This window comes from Mustelus asterias, chromosome 8 (assembly GCF_964213995.1).
Source record: "Mustelus asterias chromosome 8, sMusAst1.hap1.1, whole genome shotgun sequence".
Classification (NCBI taxonomy): Eukaryota; Metazoa; Chordata; class Chondrichthyes; order Carcharhiniformes; family Triakidae; genus Mustelus; species Mustelus asterias.
The window spans coordinates 51221234-51248104 of NC_135808.1; the positions used below are offsets into that span (position 1 = coordinate 51221234).

Sequence of the window (26871 nt, forward strand, 5' to 3'; positions counted from 1 at the left end):
GAGACACTGATAAAACACAGATAGAGGGACACTGACAGAAACACAGATAGAGAGACACTGACAAAACAGAGAGAGAGAGACACTGACAGAAACACAGATAGATTGACACTGATAAAACACAGATCGAGAGACACAGACAAAACACAGTTAGAGAGACACTGACAGAAACACAGAGAGGGACTGACAGAAACACAGAGAGAGAGACGCTGGCAAAGCACAGAGAGAGAGACACTGCAGAAACACAGATAGAGAGACACTGACAAAACACAGATAGAGAGACACTGACAAAACACAGATAGATAGACACTGACGGAAACACAGAAAGAGAGACACAGAAAAAACACAGATAGAGAGACACTGACAGAAACACAGATAGAGAGACACTGACAAAACACAGATAGAGAGATACTGACAGAAACACAGATAGAGAGACACTGACAAAACACAGATAGAGAGACACTGACAAAACAGAGAGAGAGAGACACTGACAGAAACACAGATAGAGAGACACTGACAAAACACAGATAGAGAGACACTGACAAAACACAGATAGAGAGATACTGACAGAAACACAGATAGAGAGACACTGACAAAACACAGATAGAGAGAGACTGACAGAAACACAGATAGAGAGACACTGACAAAACAGATAGAGAGACACTCACGGAAACACAGAAAGAGAGACACAGACAAAACACAGATAGAGAGACACTGATAAAACACAGATAGAGAGACACTGATAAAACACAGATAGAGAGACACTGACAAAACAGAGAGAGACTGACAGAAATACAGATAGAGGGACACTGACAGAAACACAGATAGAGGGACACTGACAGAAACACAGATAGAGAGAGGCACTGACAAAAAAGAGAGAGAGAGACACTGACAGAAACACAGATAGATAGACACTGACAGAAACACAGATAGAGAGACACTGACAGAAACACAGACAGAGAGACACTGACAAAACAGATAGGGAGACACTGACGGAAACACAGAAAGAGAGACACTGACAAAACACAGATAGAGAGACACTGATAAAACACAGATAGAGGGACACTGACAGAAACACAGATAGAGGGACACTGACAGAAACACAGATAGAGAGAGGCACTGACAAAAAAGAGAGAGAGAGACACTGACAGAAACACAGATAGATAGACACTGATAAAACACAGATCGAGAGACACAGACAAAACACAGTTAGAGAGACACTGACAGAAACACAGAGAGGGACTGACAGAAACACAGAGAGAGAGGCACTGACAAAGCACAGATGGAGAGACACTGACAGAAACACAGATAGGGAGACACTGACAGGAACACAGATAGAGAGACACTGACAGAAACACAGATAGAGAGACACTGACAGAAACACGGATACAGAGAGACTGACAGAAACACGGATACAGAGACACTGACAGAGACACAGATAGAGAGACACTTACAGAAACACAGATAGAGAGACACTGACAAAAAACAGATGGAGATACTGACAGCAACAGAGAGAGAGAGACACAGACAAAACACAGATAGAGAGACACTGACAGAAATACAGATAGAGAGACACTGATAATACACAGATAGAGAGACACTGACAAAAGACAGATAGAGAGACACTGACAGAAACACAGAGAGACACTGACAAAACACAGATAGAGAGACACTGACAAAACACAGATAGAGAGACACAGACAGAAACACAGATAGAGAGACACTGACAAAACACCGATAGAGATACTGACAGCAACAGAGAGAGAGAGACACTGACAAAACACAGATAGAGAGACACTGGCAAAACACAGATAGAGATACTGACAGCAAAAGAGAGAGCGAGACACTGACAAAACACAGATAGAGAGACACTGACAAAACACAGATAGAGAGACACTGACAAAACACAGATAGAGAGACACTGACAAAACACAGATAGAGAGACACTGACAGAAACACAGAGAGACACTGACAATACACAGATAGAGAGACACTGACAAAACACTGATAGAGAGACACTGACATAAACACCGATAGAGAGACACTGACAAAACACAGACAGAGAGACACTGACAAAACAGATAGAGAGACACTGACAGAAACACAGAGAGACACTGACAGAAACACAGAGAGACACTGACAGAAACGCAGATAGAGAGTCACTGACAAAACACAGATAGAGATACTGACAGCAACAGAGAGAGAGAGACACTGACAAAACACAGATAGAGAGACACTGACAAAACACAGATAGAGATACTGACAGCAAAAGAGAGTGAGAGACACTGACAAAACACAGATAGAGAGACACTGGCAGAAACACAGATAGAGATGCACTGATAAAACACAGATAGAGAGACACTGACAGAAATACAGATACAGAGACACTGACAGAAACACAGATAGAGAGACACTGACAGAAACACAGTTAGAGAGACACTGACAGAAATACAGATAGAGTGACACTGACAGAAACACAGATAGAGAGACACTGACAGAAATACAGATACAGAGACACTGACAAAACACAGATAGAGAGACACTGACAGAAACACAGATAGAGAGACACTGACAAAACACAGATAGAGAGATACTGACAGAAACACAGATAGAGAGACACTGACAAAACACAGATAGAGAGATACTGACAGAAACACAGATAGAGAGACACTGACAAAACAGATAGAGAGACACTGACAGAAACACAGAAAGAGAGACACAGACAAAACACAGATAGAGAGACACTGATAAAACACAGATAGAGAGACACTGATAAAACACAGATAGAGAGACACTGACAAAACAGAGAGAGACTGACAGAAATACAGATAGAGGGACACTGACAGAAACACAGATAGAGGGACACTGACAGAAACACAGATAGAGAGAGGCACTGACAAAAAAGAGAGAGAGAGACACTGACAGATACACAGATAGATAGACACTGACAGAAACACAGATAGAGAGACACTGACAGAAACACAGATAGAGAGACACTGACAAAAAAGATAGGGAGACACTGACGGAAACACAGAAAGAGAGACACTGACAAAACACAGATAGAGAGACACTGATAAAACACAGATAGAGGGACACTGACAGAAACACAGATAGAGGGACACTGACAGAAACACAGATAGAGAGAGGCACTGACAAAAAAGAGAGAGAGAGACACTGACAGAAACACAGATAGATAGACACTGATAAAACACAGATCGAGAGACACAGACAAAACACAGTTAGAGAGACACTGACAGAAAAACAGAGAGGGACTGACAGAAACACAGAGAGAGAGGCACTGACAAAGCACAGATGGAGAGACACTGACAGAAACACAGATAGGGAGACACTGACAGGAACACAGATAGAGAGACACTGACAGAAACACAGATAGAGAGACACTGACAGAAACACGGATACAGAGAGACTGACAGAAACACGGATACAGAGACACTGACAGAGACACAGATAGAGAGACACTTACAGAAACACAGATAGAGAGACACTGACAAAAAACAGATGGAGATACTGACAGCAACAGAGAGAGAGAGACACAGACAAAACACAGATAGAGAGACACTGACAGAAATACAGATAGAGAGACACTGATAATACACAGATAGATAGACACTGACAAAAGACAGATAGAGAGACACTGACAGAAACACAGAGAGACACTGACAAAACACAGATAGAGAGACACTGACAAAACACAGATAGAGAGACACAGACAGAAACACAGATAGAGAGACACTGACAAAACACCTATAGAGATACTGACAGCAACAGAGAGAGAGAGACACTGACAAAACACAGATAGAGAGACACTGGCAAAACACAGATAGAGATACTGACAGCAAAAGAGAGAGAGAGACACTGACAAAACACAGATAGAGAGACACTGACAAAACACAGATAGAGAGACACTGACAGAAATACAGATACAGAGACACTGACAGAAACACAGAGAGACACTGACAATACACAGATAGAGAGACACTGACAAAACACTGATAGAGAGACACTGACAGAAACACCGATAGAGAGACACTGACAAAACACAGACAGAGAGACACTGACAAAACACAGATAGAGAGACATTGACAGAAACAGAGATAGAGAGACACTGACAAAACACAGACAGAGAGACACTGACAGAAACAAAGATAGAGAGACACTTACAGAAACACAGAGAGACACTGACAGAAACGCAGATAGAGAGTCACTGACAAAACACAGATAGAGATACTGACAGCAACAGAGAGAGAGAGACACTGACAAAAAACAGATAGAGAGACACTGACAAAACACAGATAGAGATACTGACAGCAAAAGAGAGAGAGAGACACTGACAAAACACAGATAGAGAGACACTGGCAGAAACACAGATAGAGATGCACTGATAAAACACAGATAGAGAGACACTGACAGAAACACAGATAGAGAGACACTGACAGAAACACAGATAGAGAGACACTGACAGAAACACAGTGAGAGAGACACTGACAGAAATACAGATAGAGTGACACTGACAGAAACACAGATAGAGAGACACTGACAGAAATACAGATACAGAGACACTGACAAAACACAGATAGAGAGACACTGACAGAAACACAGATAGAGAGACACTGACGGAAACACAGATAGAGAGACACTGACAGAAACACAGATAGAGAGACACTGACAGAAATACAGATACAGAGACACTGACAAAACACAGATAGAGAGACACTGACAGAAACACAGATAGAGAGACACTGACAGAAACACAGATAGAGAGACACTGACAAAACACAGATAGAGAGACACTGACAGAAACACAGATAGAGAGACACTGACAGAGACACAGAGAGAGAGACACTGACAGAAACACAGAGGGACACTGACTGGAACACAGAGAGACACTGACAGAAACACAGAGATACACTGACAAAACACAGATAGATAGACACTGACGGAAACACAGAAAGAGAGACACAGACAAAACACAGATAGAGAGACACTGATAAAACACAGATAGAGGGACACTGACAGAAACACAGATAGAGAGACACTGACAAAACAGAGAGAGAGACACTGACAGAAACACAGATGGATAGACACTGATAAAACACAGATCGAGAGACACAGACAAAACACAGTTAGAGAGACACTGACAGAAACACAGAGTGAGACTGACAGAAACACAGAGAGAGAGACACTGACAAAGCACAGATGGAGAGACACTGACAGAAACACAGATAGGGAGACACTGACAGAAACACAGATAGAGAGACACTGACAAAACACAGATAGAGAAGCACTGACAAAACACAGATAGAGAGACACTGACAGAAACACAGATAGAGAGACACTGACAGAAACACAGAGAGACACTGACAGAAACGCAGATAGAGAGACACTGACAAAACACAGATAGAGATACTGACAGCAACAGAGAGAGAGACACTGACAAAACACAGATAGAGAGACACTGACAAAACACAGATACAGATACGGACAGCAAAAGAGAGAGAGAGACACTGACAAAACACAGATAGAGAGACATTGACAAAACACAGATAGAGAGGCACTGACAAAACACAGATAGAGAGACACTGACAGAAACACAGAGAGACACTGACAGAAACACAGAGAGACACTGACAGGAACACAGAGAGACACTGACAGAAACACAGAGAGACAATGACAGGAACACAGAGACACTGACAGAAACACAGAGAGACACTGACTGGAACACAGAGTGATACTGACAGAAACACAGAGAGACACTGACAGGAACCCAGAGAGACACTGACAGAAACACAGATAGAGAGACACTGACAAAACACAGATAGAGAGACACTGCAGAAACACAGATAGAGAGACACTGACAGAAACACAGATAGAGAGACACTGACAGAGACACTGATAGATAGACACTGATAAAACACAGATCGAGAGACACAGACAAAACACAGTTGGAGAGACACTGACAAAACCGATAGATAGACACTGACGGAAACACAGAAAGAGAGACACAGACAAAACACAGATAGTGAGACACTGATAAAACACAGATAGAGGGACACTGACAGAAACACAGATAGATAGACACTGATAAAACACAGATCGAGAGACACAGACAAAACACAGTTAGAGAGACACTGACAGAAACACGGATAGAGGGACACTGACAGAAACACGGATACAGAGACACTGACAGAAACACGGATACAGAGACACTGACAAAACACAGATAGAGAGACACTGACAAAAACACAGATAGAGAGACACTGACAGAAATACAGACAGAGAGACACTGACAAAAAACAGATAGAGAGACACTGACAGAAATACAGATAGAGAGACACTGATAAAACACAGATAGAGAGACACTGACAAAACACAAATAGAGAGACTCTGACAGAAACACAGATAGAGAGACACTGACAAAACACAGATAGAGATACTGACAGCAACAGAGAGAGAGAGACACTGACAAAACACTTTTGAGAGACACTGGCAAAACACAGATAGAGATACTGACATCAAAAGAGAGAGAGAGACACTGACAAAACACAGATAGAGAGACACTGACAGAAATACAGATAGAGAGACACTGATAAAACACAGATAGAGAGACACTGACAAAACACAAATAGAGAGACTCTGACAGAAACACAGATAGAGAGACACTGACAAAACACAGATAGAGATACTGACAGCAACAGAGAGAGAGAGACACTGACAAAACACAGATAGAGAGACACTGGCAAAACACAGATAGAGATACTGACAGCAAAAGAGAGAGAGAGACACTGACAAAACACAGATAGAGAGACACTGACAGAAATACAGATACAGAGACACTGACAGAAACACAGAGAGACACTGACAGAAACGCAGATAGAGAGACACTGACAAAACACAGATAGAGATACTGACAGCAACAGAGAGAGAGAGTCACTGACAAAACACAGATAGAGAGACACTGACAAAACACAGATAGAGATACTGACAGCAAAAGAGAGAGAGAGACACTGACAAAACACAGATAGAGAGACACTGGCAGAAAGACAGATAGAGATGCACTGATAAAACACAGATAGAGAGACTCTGACAGAAACACAGATAGAGAGACACTGGCAGAAACACAGATAGAGATGCACTGATAAAACACAGATAGAGAGACTCTGACAGAAACACAGATAGAGAGACACTGACAAAACACAGATAGAGATACTGACAGCAAAAGAGAGAGAGAGACATTGACAAAACACAGATAGAGAGACACTGACAGAAATACAGATACAGAGACACTGACAGAAACACAGAGAGACACTGACAGAAACGCAGATAGAGAGACACTGACAAAACACAGATAGAGATACTGACAGCAACAGAGAGAGAGAGTCACTGACAAAACACAGATAGAGAGACACTGACAAAACACAGACAGAGATACTGACAGCAAAAGAGAGAGAGAGACACTGACAAAACACAGATAGAGAGACACTGGCAGAAACACAGATAGAGATGCACTGATAAAACACAGATAGAGAGACACTGACAGAAATACAGATACAGAGACACTGACAAAACACAGATAGAGAGACACTGACAGAAACACAGATAGAGAGACACTGAGAAAACACGGATAGAGAGACACTGACAGAAACACAGATAGAGAGACACTGACAGAAATACAGATACAGAGACACTGACAAAACACAGATAGAGAGACACTGACAGAAACACAGATAGAGAGACACTGAGAAAACACGGATAGAGAGACACTGACAGAAACACAGATAGAGAGACACTGACAGAAATACAGATACAGAGACACTGAGAAAACACGGATAGAGAGACACTGACAGAAACACGGATAGAGAGACACTGACAGAAACACAGATAGAGAGACACTGACAGAAACACAGATAGAGAGACACTGACAAAACACAGATAGAGAGACACTGCAGAAATATAGATACAGAGACACTGACAGAAACACAGAGAAACACTGACAGAAACACAGATAGAGAGACACTGACAAAACACAGGTAGAGAGACACTGACTGGAACACAGATAGAGACACTGACAGAAACACAGAGATACACTGACAGGAACACAGAGAGATCCTGACAGGAACACAGAGAGACACTGACAGAAACACAGAGAGACACTGACAGAAACACAGATAGATAGACACTGACAAAACACAGATAGAGAGACACTGCAGAAATATAGATACAGAGACACTGACAGAAACACAGAGAAACACTGACAGAAACACAGATAGACACTGACAAAACACAGGTAGAGAGACACTGACAGAAACACAGAGGGACACTGACTGGAACACAGATAGAGACACTGACAGAAACACAGAGATACACTGACAGGAACACAGAGAGATCCTGACAGGAACACAGAGAGACACTGACAGAAACACAGAGAGACACAGACAAAACACAGATAGAGAGACACTGACAGAAACACAGATAGAGAGACATTGATAAAACACAGATAGAGGGACACTGACAGAAACACAGATAGAGAGGCACTGACAAAACAGAGAGAGAGAGACACTGACAGAAACACAGATAGATAGACACTGATAAAACACAGATCGAGAGACACAGACAAAACACAGTTAGAGAGACACTGACAGAAACACAGAGTGAGACTGACAGAAACACAGAGAGAGAGAGACACTGACAAAGCACAGAGAGAGAGACACTGACAAAGCACAGAGAGAGAGACACTGCAGAAACACAGAGAGAGAGACACTTACAAAACACAGATAGAGAGACACAGACAAAACACAGTTAGAGAGACACTGACAGAAACACAGAGTGAGACTGACAGAAACACAGAGAGAGAGACACTGACAAAGCACACATGGAGAGACACTGACAGAAATACAGATAGGGAGACACTGACAGAAACACAGGTAGAGAGACACTGACAAAACACAGAGAGAGAGGCACTGACAAAACACAGATAGAGAGACACTGACAGAAACACAGATAGAGAGACACTGACAGAAACACAGAGAGACACTGACAGAAACGCAGATAGAGAGACACTCACAAAACACAGATAGAGATACTGACAGCAACAGAGAGAGAGAGACACTGACAAAACACAGATAGAGAGACACTGACAAAACACAGATACAGATACTGACAGCAAAAGAGAGAGAGAGGCACTGACAAAACACAGATAGAGAGACACTGGCAGAAACACAGATGGAGAGACACTGACAAAACACAGATAGAGAGACACTGACAGAAACACAGATAGAGAGACACTGACAAAACACAGATACAGATACTGACAGCAAAAGAGAGAGAGAGACACTGACAAAACACAGATAGAGAGACACTGGCAGAAACACAGATGGAGAGACACTGATAAAACACAGATAGAGAGACACTGACAAAACACAGATAGAGAGACACTGGCAGAAACACAGATGGAGAGACACTGACAAAACACAGATAGAGAGACACTGGCAGAAACACAGATGGAGAGACACTGACAAAACACAGATACAGATACTGACAGCAAAAGAGAGAGAGAGGCACTGACAAAACACAGATAGAGAGACACTGACAAAACACAGATACAGATACTGACAGCAAAAGAGAGAGAGAGGCACTGACAAAACACAGATAGAGAGACACTGACAAAACACAGATAGAGATACTGCCAGCAAAAGAGAGAGAGAGAGACACTGACAAAACACAGATAGAGAGACACTGACAAAACACAGATACAGATACTGACAGCAAAAGAGAGAGAGAGACACTGACAAAACACAGATAGAGAGACACTGGCAGAAACGCAGATAGAGAGACACTGATAAAACACAGATAGAGAGACACTGACAGAAACACAGATAGAGAGACACTGACAGAAACACAGATAGAGAGACACTGCAGAAACACAGATAGAGAGACACTGACAGAAACACAGATAGAGAGACACTGACAAAACACAGATTTAGATACTGACAGCAAAAGAGAGAGAGAGACACTGACAAAACACAGATAGAGAGACACTGACAAAACACAGATAGAGAGGCACTGACAAAACACAGATAGAGAGACACTGACAGAAACACAGAGAGATACTGACAGAAACACAGAGAGACACTGACAGAAACACAGAGGGACACTGAAAGGAACACAGAGAGACACTGACAGAAACACAGGGAAACACTGGCAGGAACACAGAGAGACACTGACAGAAACACAGAGTGACACTGACAGAAACACAGAGAGACACTGACAGGAACACAGAGAGACACTGACAGGAACACAGAGAGACACTGACAGAAACACAGAGAGACACTGACAGAAACACAGAGAGACACTGACAGAAACACAGAGAGACACTGACAGAAACACAGAGAGACACTGACAGAAACACAGAGAGACACTGACAGAAACACAGAGAGACACTGACAGGAACACAGAGAGACACTGACAGAAACACAGAGGGACACTGACAGGAACACAGAGAGACACTGACAGAAACACAGAGAGACACTGACAGGAACACAGAGAGACACTGACAGGAACACAGAGAGACACTGACAGAAACACAGAGAGACACTGACAGGAACACAGAGAGACACTGACAGAAACACAGAGAGACACTGACAGGAACACAGAGAGATACTGACAGGAACACAGGGAGACACTGACAGAAACACAGAGAAACACTGACAGACACACAGAGAGACACTGACAGACACAGATGGAGACACTGACAGAGACACAGACAGAGACACAGATAGAGAGTCACTGACAGAGACACAGATAGAGAGACACTGACAAAACACAGATAGAGAGACACTGCAGAAACACAGATAGAGAGACACAGACAAAACACAGATCGATAGACACTGACGGAAACACAGAAAGAGAGACACAGACAAAACACAGATAGAGAGACACTGATAAAACACAGATACAGGGACACTGACAGAAACACAGATAGACACTGACAAAACAGAGAGAGAGACACTGACAGAAACACAGATGGAGAGACACTGACGGAAACACAGATAGGGAGACACTGACAGAAACACAGATAGAGAGACACTGACAAAACACAGATAGAGAGGCACTGACAAAACACAGATAGAGAGACACTGACAGAAACACAGATAGAGAGACACTGACAAAACACAGAGAGACACTGACAGAAACACAGATAGAGATACTGACAGCAACAGAGAGAGAGAGACACTGACAAAACACAGATAGAGAGACACTGACTAAACACAGATACAGATACTGACAGCAAAAGAGAGAGAGAGACACTGACAAAACACAGATAGAGAGACACTGATAAAACACAGATAGAGAGACACTGACAAAAGACAGATAGAGAGACACTGACAGAAACACAGAGAGATACTGACAAAACACAGATAGAGAGAGACTGACAAAACACAGATAGAGATACACTGAGAAAAACACAGATGGAGAGACACTGACAAAACACAGATAGAGATACTGACAGCAACGGAGAGAGAGAGACACTGACAAAACACAGATAGAGAGACACTGACAAAACACAGATAGAGATACTGACAGCAACAGAGAGAGAGAGACACTGACAAAACACAGATAGAGAGACACTGACAAAACACAGATAGAGAGACACTGGCAGAAACACAGATGGAGAGACACTGACAAAACACAGATACAGATACTGACAGCAAAAGAGAGAGAGAGGCACTGACAAAACACAGATAGAGAGACACTGACAAAACACAGATACAGATACTGACAGCAAAAGAGAGAGAGAGGCACTGACAAAACACAGATAGAGAGACACTGACAAAACACAGATAGAGATACTGCCAGCAAAAGAGAGAGAGAGACACTGACAAAACACAGATAGAGAGACACTGACAAAACACAGATACAGATACTGACAGCAAAAGAGTGAGAGAGGCACTGACAAAACACAGATAGAGAGACACTGGCAGAAACGCAGATAGAGAGACACTGATAAAACACAGATAGAGAGACACTGACAGAAACACAGATAGAGAGACAATGACAGAAACACAGATAGAGAGACACTGCAGAAACACAGATAGAGAGACACTGACAGAAACACAGATAGAGAGACACTGACAAAACACAGATTTAGATACTGACAGCAAAAGAGAGAGAGAGACACTGACAAAACACAGATAGAGAGACACTGACAAAACACAGATAGAGAGGCACTGACAAAACACAGATAGAGAGACACTGACAGAAACACAGAGAGATACTGACAGAAACACAGAGAGACACTGACAGAAACACAGAGGGACACTGAAAGGAACACAGAGAGACACTGACAGAAACACAGGGAAACACTGACAGGAACACAGAGAGACACTGACAGGAACACAGAGAGACACTGACAGAAACACAGAGAGACACTGACAGAAACACAGAGAGACACTGACCGGAACACAGAGAGACACTGACAGAAACACAGAGGGACACTGACAGGAACACAGAGAGACACTGACAGAAACACAGAGAGACACTGACAGGAACACAGAGAGACACTGACAGGAACACAGAGAGACACTGACAGAAACACAGAGAGACACTGACAGGAACACAGAGAGACACTGACAGAAACACAGAGAGACACTGACTGGAACACAGAGAGATACTGACAGGAACACAGGGAGACACTGACAGAAACACAGAGAAACACTGACAGACACACAGAGAGACACTGACAGACACAGATGGAGACACTGACAGAGACACAGACAGAGACACAGATAGAGAGTCACTGACAGAGACACAGATAGAGAGACACTGACAAAACACAGATAGAGAGACACTGCAGAAACACAGATAGAGAGACACAGACAAAACACAGATCGATAGACACTGACGGAAACACAGAAAGAGAGACACAGACAAAACACAGATGGAGAGACACTGATAAAACACAGATACAGGGACACTGACAGAAACACAGATAGACACTGACAAAACAGAGAGAGAGACACTGACAGAAACACAGATGGAGAGACACTGACGGAAACACAGATAGGGAGACACTGACAGAAACACAGATAGAGAGACACTGACAAAACACAGATAGAGAGGCACTGACAAAACACAGATAGAGAGACACTGACAGAAACACAGATAGAGAGACACTGACAGAAACACAGAGAGACACTGACAGAAACACAGAGAGACACTGACAGAAACACAGATAGAGATACTGACAGCAACAGAGAGAGAGAGACACTGACAAAACACAGATAGAGAGACACTGACTAAACACAGATACAGATACTGACAGCAAAAGAGAGAGAGAGACACTGACAAAATACAGATAGAGAGACACTGATAAAACACAGATAGAGAGACACTGACAAAAGACAGATAGAGAGACACTGACAGAAACACAGAGAGATACTGACAAAACACAGATAGAGAGAGACTGACAAAACACAGATAGAGAGACACTGAGAAAAACACAGATAGAGAGACACTGACAAAACACAGATAGAGATACTGACAGCAACAGAGAGAGAGAGACACTGACAAAACACAGATAGAGAGACACTGACAAAACACAGATAGAGATACTGACAGCAACAGAGAGAGAGAGACACTGACAAAACACAGATAGAGAGACACTGACAAAACACAGATAGAGAGACACTGATAAAACACAGATAGAGAGACACTGACAGAAACACAGATAGAGAGACACTGACAAAACACAGATACAGATACTGACAGCAAAAGAGAGAGAGAGACACTGACAAAACACAGATAGAGAGACACTGACAGAAACACAGGTAGAGAGACACTGATAAAACACAGATAGAGAGACACTGACAGAAACACAGATAGAGAGACACTGACAAAACACAGATAGAGATACTGACAGCAACAGAGAGAGAGAGACACTGACAAAACACAGATAGAGAGACACTGGCAAAACACAGATAGAGAGACTCTGACAGAAACACAGATAGAGAGACACTGACAAAACACAGATAGAGATACTGACAGCAAAAGAGAGAGAGAGACACTGACAAAACACAGATAGAGAGACACTGACAAAACACAGATACAGATACTGACAGCAAAAGAGAGAGAGAGACACTGACAAAACACAGATAGAGAGACACTGGCAGAAACGCAGATAGAGAGACACTGATAAAACACAGATAGAGAGACACTGACAGAAACACAGATAGAGAGACACTGACAGAAACACAGATAGAGAGACACTGCAGAAACACAGATAGAGAGACACTGACAGAAACACAGATAGAGAGACACTGACAAAACACAGATTTAGATACTGACAGCAAAAGAGAGAGAGAGACACTGACAGGAACACAGAGAGACACTGACAGAAACACAGAGAGACACTGACAGGAACACAGAGAGATACTGACAGGAACACAGGGAGACACTGACAGAAACACAGAGAAACACTGACAGACACACAGAGAGACACTGACAGACACAGATGGAGACACTGACAGAGACACAGACAGAGACACAGATAGAGAGTCACTGACAGAGACACAGATAGAGAGACACTGACAAAACACAGATAGAGAGACACTGCAGAAACACAGATAGAGAGACACAGACAAAACACAGATCGATAGACACTGACGGAAACACAGAAAGAGAGACACAGACAAAACACAGATAGAGAGACATTGATAAAACACAGATACAGGGACACTGACAGAAACACAGATAGACACTGAGAAAACAGAGAGAGAGACACTGACAGAAACACAGATGGAGAGACACTGACAGAAACACAGATGGGGAGACACTGACAGAAACACAGATAGAGAGACACTGACAAAACACAGATAGAGAGACACTGACAGAAACACAGATAGAGAGACACTGACAGAAACACAGAGAGACACTGACAGAAACACAGAGAGACACTGACAGAAACACAGATAGAGATACTGACAGCAACAGAGAGAGAGAGACACTGACAAAACACAGATAGAGAGACACTGACAAAACACAGATAGAGAGACACTGACAAAACACAGATACAGATACTGACAGCAAAAGAGAGAGAGAGACACTGACAAAACACAGATAGAGAGACACTGATAAAACACAGATAGAGAGACACTGACAAAAGACAGATAGAGAGACACTGACAGAAACACAGAGAGATACTGACAAAACACAGATAGAGAGAGACTGACAAAACACAGATAGAGAGACACTGAGAAAAACACAGATAGAGAGACACTGACAAAACACAGATAGAGATACTGACAGCAACAGAGAGAGAGAGACACTGACAAAACACAGATAGAGAGACACTGACAAAACACAGATAGAGATACTGACAGCAACAGAGAGAGAGAGACACTGACAAAACACAGATAGAGAGACACTGACAAAACACAGATACAGATACTGACAGCAAAAGAGGGAGAGAGAGGCACTGACAAAACACAGATAGAGAGACACTGGCAGAAACACAGATGGAGAGACACTGATAAAACACAGATAGAGAGACACTGGCAGAAACACAGATGGAGAGACACTGATAAAACACAGATAGAGAGACACTGACAAAACACAGATAGAGAGACACTGGCAGAAACACAGATAGAGAGACACTGGCAGAAACACAGATGGAGAGACACTGACAAAACACAGATACAGATACTGACAGCAAAAGAGAGAGAGAGACACTGACAAAACACAGATAGAGAGACACTGGCAGAAACACAGATAGAGAGACACTGACAAAACACAGATAGAGAGACACTGACAAAACACAGATAGAGAGACACTGACAAAACACAGATAGAGAGACACTGGCAGAAACGCAGATAGAGAGACACTGACAAAACACAGATAGAGAGACACTGGCAGAAACGCAGATAGAGAGACACTGCAGAAACACAGATAGAGAGACACTGACAGAAACACAGATAGAGAGACACTGACAAAACACAGATTTAGATACTGACAGCAAAAGAGAGAGAGAGACACTGACAAAACACAGATAGAGAGACACTGACAAAACACAGATAGAGAGGCACTGACAAAACACAGATAGAGAGACACTGACAGAAACACAGAGAGATACTGACAGAAACACAGAGAGACACTGACAGAAACACAGAGGGACACTGAAAGGAACACAGAGAGACACTGACAGAAACACAGGGAAACACTGACAGGAACACAGAGAGACACTGACAGAAACACAGAGTGACACTGACAGGAACACAGAGAGACACTGACAGAAACACAGAGAGACACTGACAGGAACACAGAGAGACACTGACAGGAACACAGAGAGACACTGACAGAAACACAGAGAGACACGGACAGAAACACAGAGAGACACTGACAGGAACACAGAGAGACACTGACAGAAACACAGAGGGACACTGACAGGAACACAGAGAGACACTGACAGAAACACAGAGAGACACTGACAGGAACACAGAGAGACACTGACAGGAACACAGAGAGACACTGACAGAAACACAGAGAGACACTGACAGGAACACAGAGAGACACTGACAGAAACACAGAGAGATACTGACAGGAACACAGGGAGACACTGACAGAAACACAGAGAAACACTGACAGACACACAGAGAGACACTGACAGACACAGATGGAGACACTGACAGAGACACAGACAGAGACACAGATAGAGAGTCACTGACAGAGACACAGATAGAGAGACACTGACAAAACACAGATAGAGAGACTGCAGAAACACAGATAGAGAGACACAGACAAAACACAGATCGATAGACACTGACGGAAACACAGAAAGAGAGACACAGACAAAACACAGATAGAGAGACACTGATAAAACACAGATACAGGGACACTGACAGAAACACAGATAGACACTGAGAAAACAGAGAGAGAGACACTGACAGAAACACAGATGGAGAGACACTGACGGAAACACAGATAGGGAGACACTGACAGAAACACAGATAGAGAGACACTGACAAAACACAGATAGAGAGACACTGACAGAAACACAGATAGAGAGACACTGACAGAAACACAGAGAGACACTGACAGAAACACAGAGAGACACTGACAGAAACACAGATAGAGATACTGACAGCAACAGAGAGAGAGAGACACTGACAAAACACAGATAGAGAGACACTGACAAAACACAGATAGAGAGACACTGACAAAACACAGATACAGATACTGACAGCAAAAGAGAGAGAGAGACACTGACAAAACACAGATAGAGAGACACTGATAAAACACAGATAGAGAGACACTGACAAAAGACAGATAGAGAGACACTGACAGAAACACAGAGAGATACTGACAAAACACAGATAGAGAGAGACTGACAAAACACAGATAGAGAGACACTGAGAAAAACACAGATAGAGAGACACTGACAAAACACAGATAGAGATACTGACAGCAACAGAGAGAGAGAGACACTGACAAAACACAGATAGAGAGACACTGACAAAACACAGATAGAGATACTGACAGCAACAGAGAGAGAGAGACACTGACAAAACACAGATAGAGAGACACTGACAAAACACAGATACAGATACTGACAGCAAAAGAGAGAGAGAGACACTGACAAAACACAGATAGAGAGACACTGACAGAAACACAGATAGAGAGACACTGATAAAACACAGATAGAGAGACACTGACAGAAACACAGATAGAGAGACACTGACAAAACACAGATAGAGATACTGACAGCAACAGAGAGAGAGAGACACTGACAAAACACAGATAGAGAGACACTGGCAAAACACAGATAGAGAGAGTCTGACAGAAACACAGATAGAGAGACACTGACAAAACACAGATAGAGATACTGACAGCAAAAGAGACAGAGAGACACTGACAAAACACAGATAGAGAGACACTGACAGAAATACAGATACAGAGACACTGACAGAAACACAGAGAAACACTGACAGAAACACAGAGAGAGAGACACTGACAAAACACAGGTAGACAGACACTGCAGAAACACAGATAGAGAGACACTGACAAAAGACAGATAGAGAGACACTGATAGAAACACAGAGAGACACTGACAATACACAGATACAGAGACACTGACAAAACACAGATAGAGAGACACTGACAGAAACACAGATAGAGAGACACTGACAAAACACAGACAGAGAGACACTGACAAAACACAGATAGAGAGACATTGACAGAAACAGAGATAGAGAGGCACTGACAAAACACAGACAGAGAGACACTGACAGAAACAAAGATAGAGAGACACTGACAGAAACACAGAGAGACACTGACAGAAACGCAGATACAGAGACACTGACAAAACACAGATAGAGATACTGACAGCAACAGAGAGAGACACTGACAAAACACAGATAGAGAGACACTGACAGAAACACAGATAGAGAGACACTGATAAAACACAGATAGAGATACTGACAGCAACAGAGAGAGAGAGACACTGACAAAACACAGATAGAGAGACACTGACAAAACACAGATAGAGATACTGACAGCAACAGAGAGAGAGAGACACTGACAAAACACAGATAGAGAGACACTGTCAGAAACACAGATACAGAGACACTGACAAAACACAGATAGAGAGACACTGACAAAACACAGATAGAGAGACACTGACAGAAACACAGATAGAGAGACACTGACAAAACACAGATGGAGAGACACTGGCAGAAATACAGATACAGAGACACTGAGAAAACACGGATAGAGAGACACTGACAGAAACACACATAGAGAGACACTGACAGAAACACAGATAGAGAGACACTGACAAAACACAGATAGAGAGACACTGACAGAAACACAGATAGAGAGACACTGACAGAGACACAGATAGAGAGACACTGACAGAAACACAGAGGGACACTGACTGGAACACAGATAGAGACACTGACAGAAACACAGAGATACACTGACAGGAACACAGAGAGACGCTGACAGGAACACTGAGAGACACTGCAGAAACACAGAGAGAGAGACACTGACAGAAACACAGAGAGACACTGACAGAAACACAGATACAGAGACACTGACAAAACACTGATAGAGAGACACTGACAGAAACACAGATAGAAAGACACTGACAAAACACAGACAGAGAGACACTGACAAAACACAGATCGAGAGACATTGACAGAAACAGAGATAGAGAGACACTGACAAAACACAGACAGAGAGACACTGACAGAAACAAAGATAGAGAGACACTGACAGAAACACAGAGAGACACTGACAGAAACGCAGATAGAGAGACACTGACAAAACACAGATAGAGATACTGACAGCAACAGAGAGAGAGAGACACTGACAAAACACAGATAGAGAGACACTGACAAAAAACAGACAGAGATACTGACAGCAACACAGAGAGAGAGACACTGACAAAACACAGATAGAGAGACACTGACAAAACACAGATACAGATACTGACAGCAAAAGAGGGAGAGAGAGGCACTGACAAAACACAGATAGAGAGACACTGGCAGAAACACAGATAGAGATACTGACAGCAACAGAGAGAGAGAGACACTGACAAAACACAGATAGAGAGACACTGACTAAACACAGATACAGATACTGACAGCAAAAGAGAGAGAGAGACACTGACAAAATACAGATAGAGAGACACTGATAAAACACAGATAGAGAGACACTGACAAAAGACAGATAGAGAGACACTGACAGAAACACAGAGAGATACTGACAAAACACAGATAGAGAGAGACTGACAAAACACAGATAGAGAGACACTGAGAAAAACACAGATAGAGAGACACTGACAAAACACAGATAGAGATACTGACAGCAACAGAGAGAGAGAGACACTGACAAAACACAGATAGAGAGACACTGACAAAACACAGATAGAGATACTGACAGCAACAGAGAGAGAGAGACACTGACAAAACACAGATAGAGAGACACTGACAAAACACAGATAGAGAGACACTGATAAAACACAGATAGAGAGACACTGACAGAAACACAGATAGAGAGACACTGACAAAACACAGATACAGATACTGACAGCAAAAGAGAGAGAGAGACACTGACAAAACACAGATAGAGAGACACTGACAGAAACACAGGTAGAGAGACACTGATAAAACACAGATAGAGAGACACTGACAGAAACACAGATAGAGAGACACTGACAAAACACAGATAGAGATACTGACAGCAACAGAGAGAGAGAGACACTGACAAAACACAGATAGAGAGACACTGGCAAAACACAGATAGAGAGACTCTGACAGAAACACAGATAGAGAGACACTGACAAAACACAGATAGAGATACTGACAGCAAAAGAGAGAGAGAGACACTGACAAAACACAGATAGAGAGACACTGACAAAACACAGATACAGATACTGACAGCAAAAGAGAGAGAGAGACACTGACAAAACACAGATAGAGAGACACTGGCAGAAACGCAGATAGAGAGACACTGATAAAACACAGATAGAGAGACACTGACAGAAACACAGATAGAGAGACACTGACAGAAACACAGATAGAGAGACACTGCAGAAACACAGATAGAGAGACACTGACAGAAACACAGATAGAGAGACACTGACAAAACACAGATTTAGATACTGACAGCAAAAGAGAGAGAGAGACACTGACAGGAACACAGAGAGACACTGACAGAAACACAGAGAGACACTGACAGGAACACAGAGAGATACTGACAGGAACACAGGGAGACACTGACAGAAACACAGAGAAACACTGACAGACACACAGAGAGACACTGACAGACACAGATGGAGACACTGACAGAGACACAGACAGAGACACAGATAGAGAGTCACTGACAGAGACACAGATAGAGAGACACTGACAAAACACAGATAGAGAGACACTGCAGAAACACAGATAGAGAGACACAGACAAAACACAGATCGATAGACACTGACGGAAACACAGAAAGAGAGACACAGACAAAACACAGATAGAGAGACATTGATAAAACACAGATACAGGGACACTGACAGAAACACAGATAGACACTGAGAAAACAGAGAGAGAGACACTGACAGAAACACAGATGGAGAGACACTGACAGAAACACAGATGGGGAGACACTGACAGAAACACAGATAGAGAGACACTGACAAAACACAGATAGAGAGACACTGACAGAAACACAGATAGAGAGACACTGACAGAAACACAGAGAGACACTGACAGAAACACAGAGAGACACTGACAGAAACACAGATAGAGATACTGACAGCAACAGAGAGAGAGAGACACTGACAAAACACAGATAGAGAGACACTGACAAAACACAGATAGAGAGACACTGACAAAACACAGATACAGATACTGACAGCAAAAGAGAGAGAGAGACACTGACAAAACACAGATAGAGAGACACTGATAAAACACAGATAGAGAGACACTGACAAAAGACAGATAGAGAGACACTGACAGAAACACAGAGAGATACTGACAAAACACAGATAGAGAGAGACTGACAAAACACAGATAGAGAGACACTGAGAAAAACACAGATAGAGAGACACTGACAAAACACAGATAGAGATACTGACAGCAACAGAGAGAGAGAGACACTGACAAAACACAGATAGAGAGACACTGACAAAACACAGATAGAGATACTGACAGCAACAGAGAGAGAGAGACACTGACAAAACACAGATAGAGAGACACTGACAAAACACAGATACAGATACTGACAGCAAAAGAGAGAGAGAGACACTGACAAAACACAGATAGAGAGACACTGACAGAAACACAGATAGAGAGACACTGATAAAACACAGATAGAGAGACACTGACAGAAACACAGATAGAGAGACACTGACAAAACACAGATAGAGATACTGACAGCAACAGAGAGAGAGAGACACTGACAAAACACAGATAGAGAGACACTGGCAAAACACAGATAGAGAGAGTCTGACAGAAACACAGATAGAGAGACACTGACAAAACACAGATAGAGATACTGACAGCAAAAGAGACAGAGAGACACTGACAAAACACAGATAGAGAGACACTGACAGAAATACAGATACAGAGACACTGACAGAAACACAGAGAAACACTGACAGAAACACAGAGAGAGAGACACTGACAAAACACAGGTAGAGAGACACTGCAGAAACACAGATAGAGAGACACTGACAAAAGACAGATAGAGAGACACTGATAGAAACACAGAGAGACACTGACAATACACAGATACAGAGACACTGACAAAACACAGATAGAGAGACACTGACAGAAACACAGATAGAGAGACACTGACAAAACACAGACAGAGAGACACTGACAAAACACAGATAGAGAGACATTGACAGAAACAGAGATAGAGAGGCACTGACAAAACACAGACAGAGAGACACTGACAGAAACAAAGATAGAGAGACACTGACAGAAACACAGAGAGACACTGACAGAAACGCAGATACAGAGACACTGACAAAACACAGATAGAGATACTGACAGCAACAGAGAGAGACACTGACAAAACACAGATAGAGAGACACTGACAGAAACACAGATAGAGAGACACTGATAAAACACAGATAGAGATACTGACAGCAACAGAGAGAGAGAGACACTGACAAAACACAGATAGAGAGACACTGACAAAACACAGATAGAGATACTGACAGCAACAGAGAGAGAGAGACACTGACAAAACACAGATAGAGAGACACTGTCAGAAACACAGATACAGAGACACTGACAAAACACAGATAGAGAGACACTGACAAAACACAGATAGAGAGACACTGACAGAAACACAGATAGAGAGACACTGACAAAACACAGATGGAGAGACACTGGCAGAAATACAGATACAGAGACACTGAGAAAACACGGATAGAGAGACACTGACAGAAACACACATAGAGAGACACTGACAGAAACACAGATAGAGAGACACTGACAAAACACAGATAGAGAGACACTGACAGAAACACAGATAGAGAGACACTGACAGAGACACAGATAGAGAGACACTGACAGAAACACAGAGGGACACTGACTGGAACACAGATAGAGACACTGACAGAAACACAGAGATACACTGACAGGAACACAGAGAGACGCTGACAGGAACACTGAGAGACACTGCAGAAACACAGAGAGAGAGACACTGACAGAAACACAGAGAGACACTGACAGAAACACAGATACAGAGACACTGACAAAACACTGATAGAGAGACACTGACAGAAACACAGATAGAAAGACACTGACAAAACACAGACAGAGAGACACTGACAAAACACAGATCGAGAGACATTGACAGAAACAGAGATAGAGAGACACTGACAAAACACAGACAGAGAGACACTGACAGAAACAAAGATAGAGAGACACTGACAGAAACACAGAGAGACACTGACAGAAACGCAGATAGAGAGACACTGACAAAACACAGATAGAGATACTGACAGCAACAGAGAGAGAGAGACACTGACAAAACACAGATAGAGAGACACTGACAAAAAACAGACAGAGATACTGACAGCAACACAGAGAGAGAGACACTGACAAAACACAGATAGAGAGACACTGACAAAACACAGATACAGATACTGACAGCAAAAGAGGGAGAGAGAGGCACTGACAAAACACAGATAGAGAGACACTGGCAGAAACACAGATAGAGATACTGACAGCAACAGAGAGAGAGAGACACTGACAAAACACAGATAGAGAGACACTGACTAAACACAGATACAGATACTGACAGCAAAAGAGAGAGAGAGACACTGACAAAATACAGATAGAGAGACACTGATAAAACACAGATAGAGAGACACTGACAAAAGACAGATAGAGAGACACTGACAGAAACACAGAGAGATACTGACAAAACACAGATAGAGAGAGACTGACAAAACACAGATAGAGAGACACTGAGAAAAACACAGATAGAGAGACACTGACAAAACACAGATAGAGATACTGACAGCAACAGAGAGAGAGAGACACTGACAAAACACAGATAGAGAGACACTGACAAAACACAGATAGAGATACTGACAGCAACAGAGAGAGAGAGACACTGACAAAACACAGATAGAGAGACACTGACAAAACACAGATAGAGAGACACTGATAAAACACAGATAGAGAGACACTGACAGAAACACAGATAGAGAGACACTGACAAAACACAGATACAGATACTGACAGCAAAAGAGAGAGAGAGACACTGACAAAACACAGATAGAGAGACACTGACAGAAACACAGGTAGAGAGACACTGATAAAACACAGATAGAGAGACACTGACAGAAACACAGATAGAGAGACACTGACAAAACACAGATAGAGATACTGACAGCAACAGAGAGAGAGAGACACTGACAAAACACAGATAGAGAGACACTGGCAAAACACAGATAGAGAGACTCTGACAGAAACACAGATAGAGAGACACTGACAAAACACAGATAGAGATACTGACAGCAAAAGAGAGAGAGAGACACTGACAAAACACAGATAGAGAGACACTGACAAAACACAGATACAGATACTGACAGCAAAAGAGAGAGAGAGACACTGACAAAACACAGATAGAGAGACACTGGCAGAAACGCAGATAGAGAGACACTGATAAAACACAGATAGAGAGACACTGACAGAAACACAGATAGAGAGACACTGACAGAAACACAGATAGAGAGACACTGCAGAAACACAGATAGAGAGACACTGACAGAAACACAGATAGAGAGACACTGACAAAACACAGATTTAGATACTGACAGCAAAAGAGAGAGAGAGACACTGACAGGAACACAGAGAGACACTGACAGAAACACAGAGAGACACTGACAGGAACACAGAGAGATACTGACAGGAACACAGGGAGACACTGACAGAAACACAGAGAAACACTGACAGACACACAGAGAGACACTGACAGACACAGATGGAGACACTGACAGAGACACAGACAGAGACACAGATAGAGAGTCACTGACAGAGACACAGATAGAGAGACACTGACAAAACACAGATAGAGAGACACTGCAGAAACACAGATAGAGAGACACAGACAAAACACAGATCGATAGACACTGACGGAAACACAGAAAGAGAGACACAGACAAAACACAGATAGAGAGACATTGATAAAACACAGATACAGGGACACTGACAGAAACACAGATAGACACTGAGAAAACAGAGAGAGAGACACTGACAGAAACACAGATGGAGAGACACTGACAGAAACACAGATGGGGAGACACTGACAGAAACACAGATAGAGAGACACTGACAAAACACAGATAGAGAGACACTGACAGAAACACAGATAGAGAGACACTGACAGAAACACAGAGAGACACTGACAGAAACACAGAGAGACACTGACAGAAACACAGATAGAGATACTGACAGCAACAGAGAGAGAGAGACACTGACAAAACACAGATAGAGAGACACTGACAAAACACAGATAGAGAGACACTGACAAAACACAGATACAGATACTGACAGCAAAAGAGAGAGAGAGACACTGACAAAACACAGATAGAGAGACACTGATAAAACACAGATAGAGAGACACTGACAAAAGACAGATAGAGAGACACTGACAGAAACACAGAGAGATACTGACAAAACACAGATAGAGAGACACTGACAAAACACTGATAGAGAGACACTGACAGAAACACAGATAGAAAGACACTGACAAAACACAGACAGAGAGACACTGACAAAACACAGATCGAGAGACATTGACAGAAACAGAGATAGAGAGACACTGACAAAACACAGACAGAGAGACACTGACAGAAACAAAGATAGAGAGACACTGACAGAAACACAGAGAGACACTGACAGAAACGCAGATAGAGAGACACTGACAAAACGCAGATAGAGATACTGACAGCAACAGAGAGAGAGAGACACTGACAAAACACAGATAGAGAGACACTGACAAAAAACAGACAGAGATACTGACAGCAACACAGAGAGAGAGACACTGACAAAACACAGATAGAGAGACACTGACAAAACACAGATACAGATACTGACAGCAAAAGAGGGAGAGAGAGGCACTGACAAAACACAGATAGAGAGACACTGGCAGAAACACAGATAGAGATACTGACAGCAACAGAGAGAGAGAGACACTGACAAAACACAGATAGAGAGACACTGACTAAACACAGATACAGATACTGACAGCAAAAGAGAGAGAGAGACACTGACAAAATACAGATAGAGAGACACTGATAAAACACAGATAGAGAGACACTGACAAAAGACAGATAGAGAGACACTGACAGAAACACAGAGAGATACTGACAAAACACAGATAGAGAGAGACTGACAAAACACAGATAGAGAGACACTGAGAAAAACACAGATAGAGAGACACTGACAAAACACAGATAGAGATACTGACAGCAACAGAGAGAGAGAGACACTGACAAAACACAGATAGAGAGACACTGACAAAACACAGATAGAGATACTGACAGCAACAGAGAGAGAGAGACACTGACAAAACACAGATAGAGAGACACTGACAAAACACAGATAGAGAGACACTGATAAAACACAGATAGAGAGACACTGACAGAAACACAGATAGACACTGACAAAACACAGATACAGATACTGACAGCAAAAGAGAGAGAGAGACACTGACAAAACACAGATAGAGAGACACTGACAGAAACACAGGTAGAGAGACACTGATAAAACACAGATAGAGAGACACTGACAGAAACACAGATAGAGAGACACTGACAAAACACAGATAGAGATACTGACAGCAACA

The 26871-nt window shown here is 42.5% G+C and overlaps 1 long non-coding RNA gene across 1 annotated transcript in view; it reads right to left on the reverse strand.

Annotated features, from left to right (window-relative positions):
• LOC144497874 (uncharacterized) overlaps positions 1–26871 on the reverse strand; it is a 470708-nt gene that overhangs the window by 42231 nt on the left and 401606 nt on the right. The gene's annotated exons all lie outside the window — the stretch shown is intronic.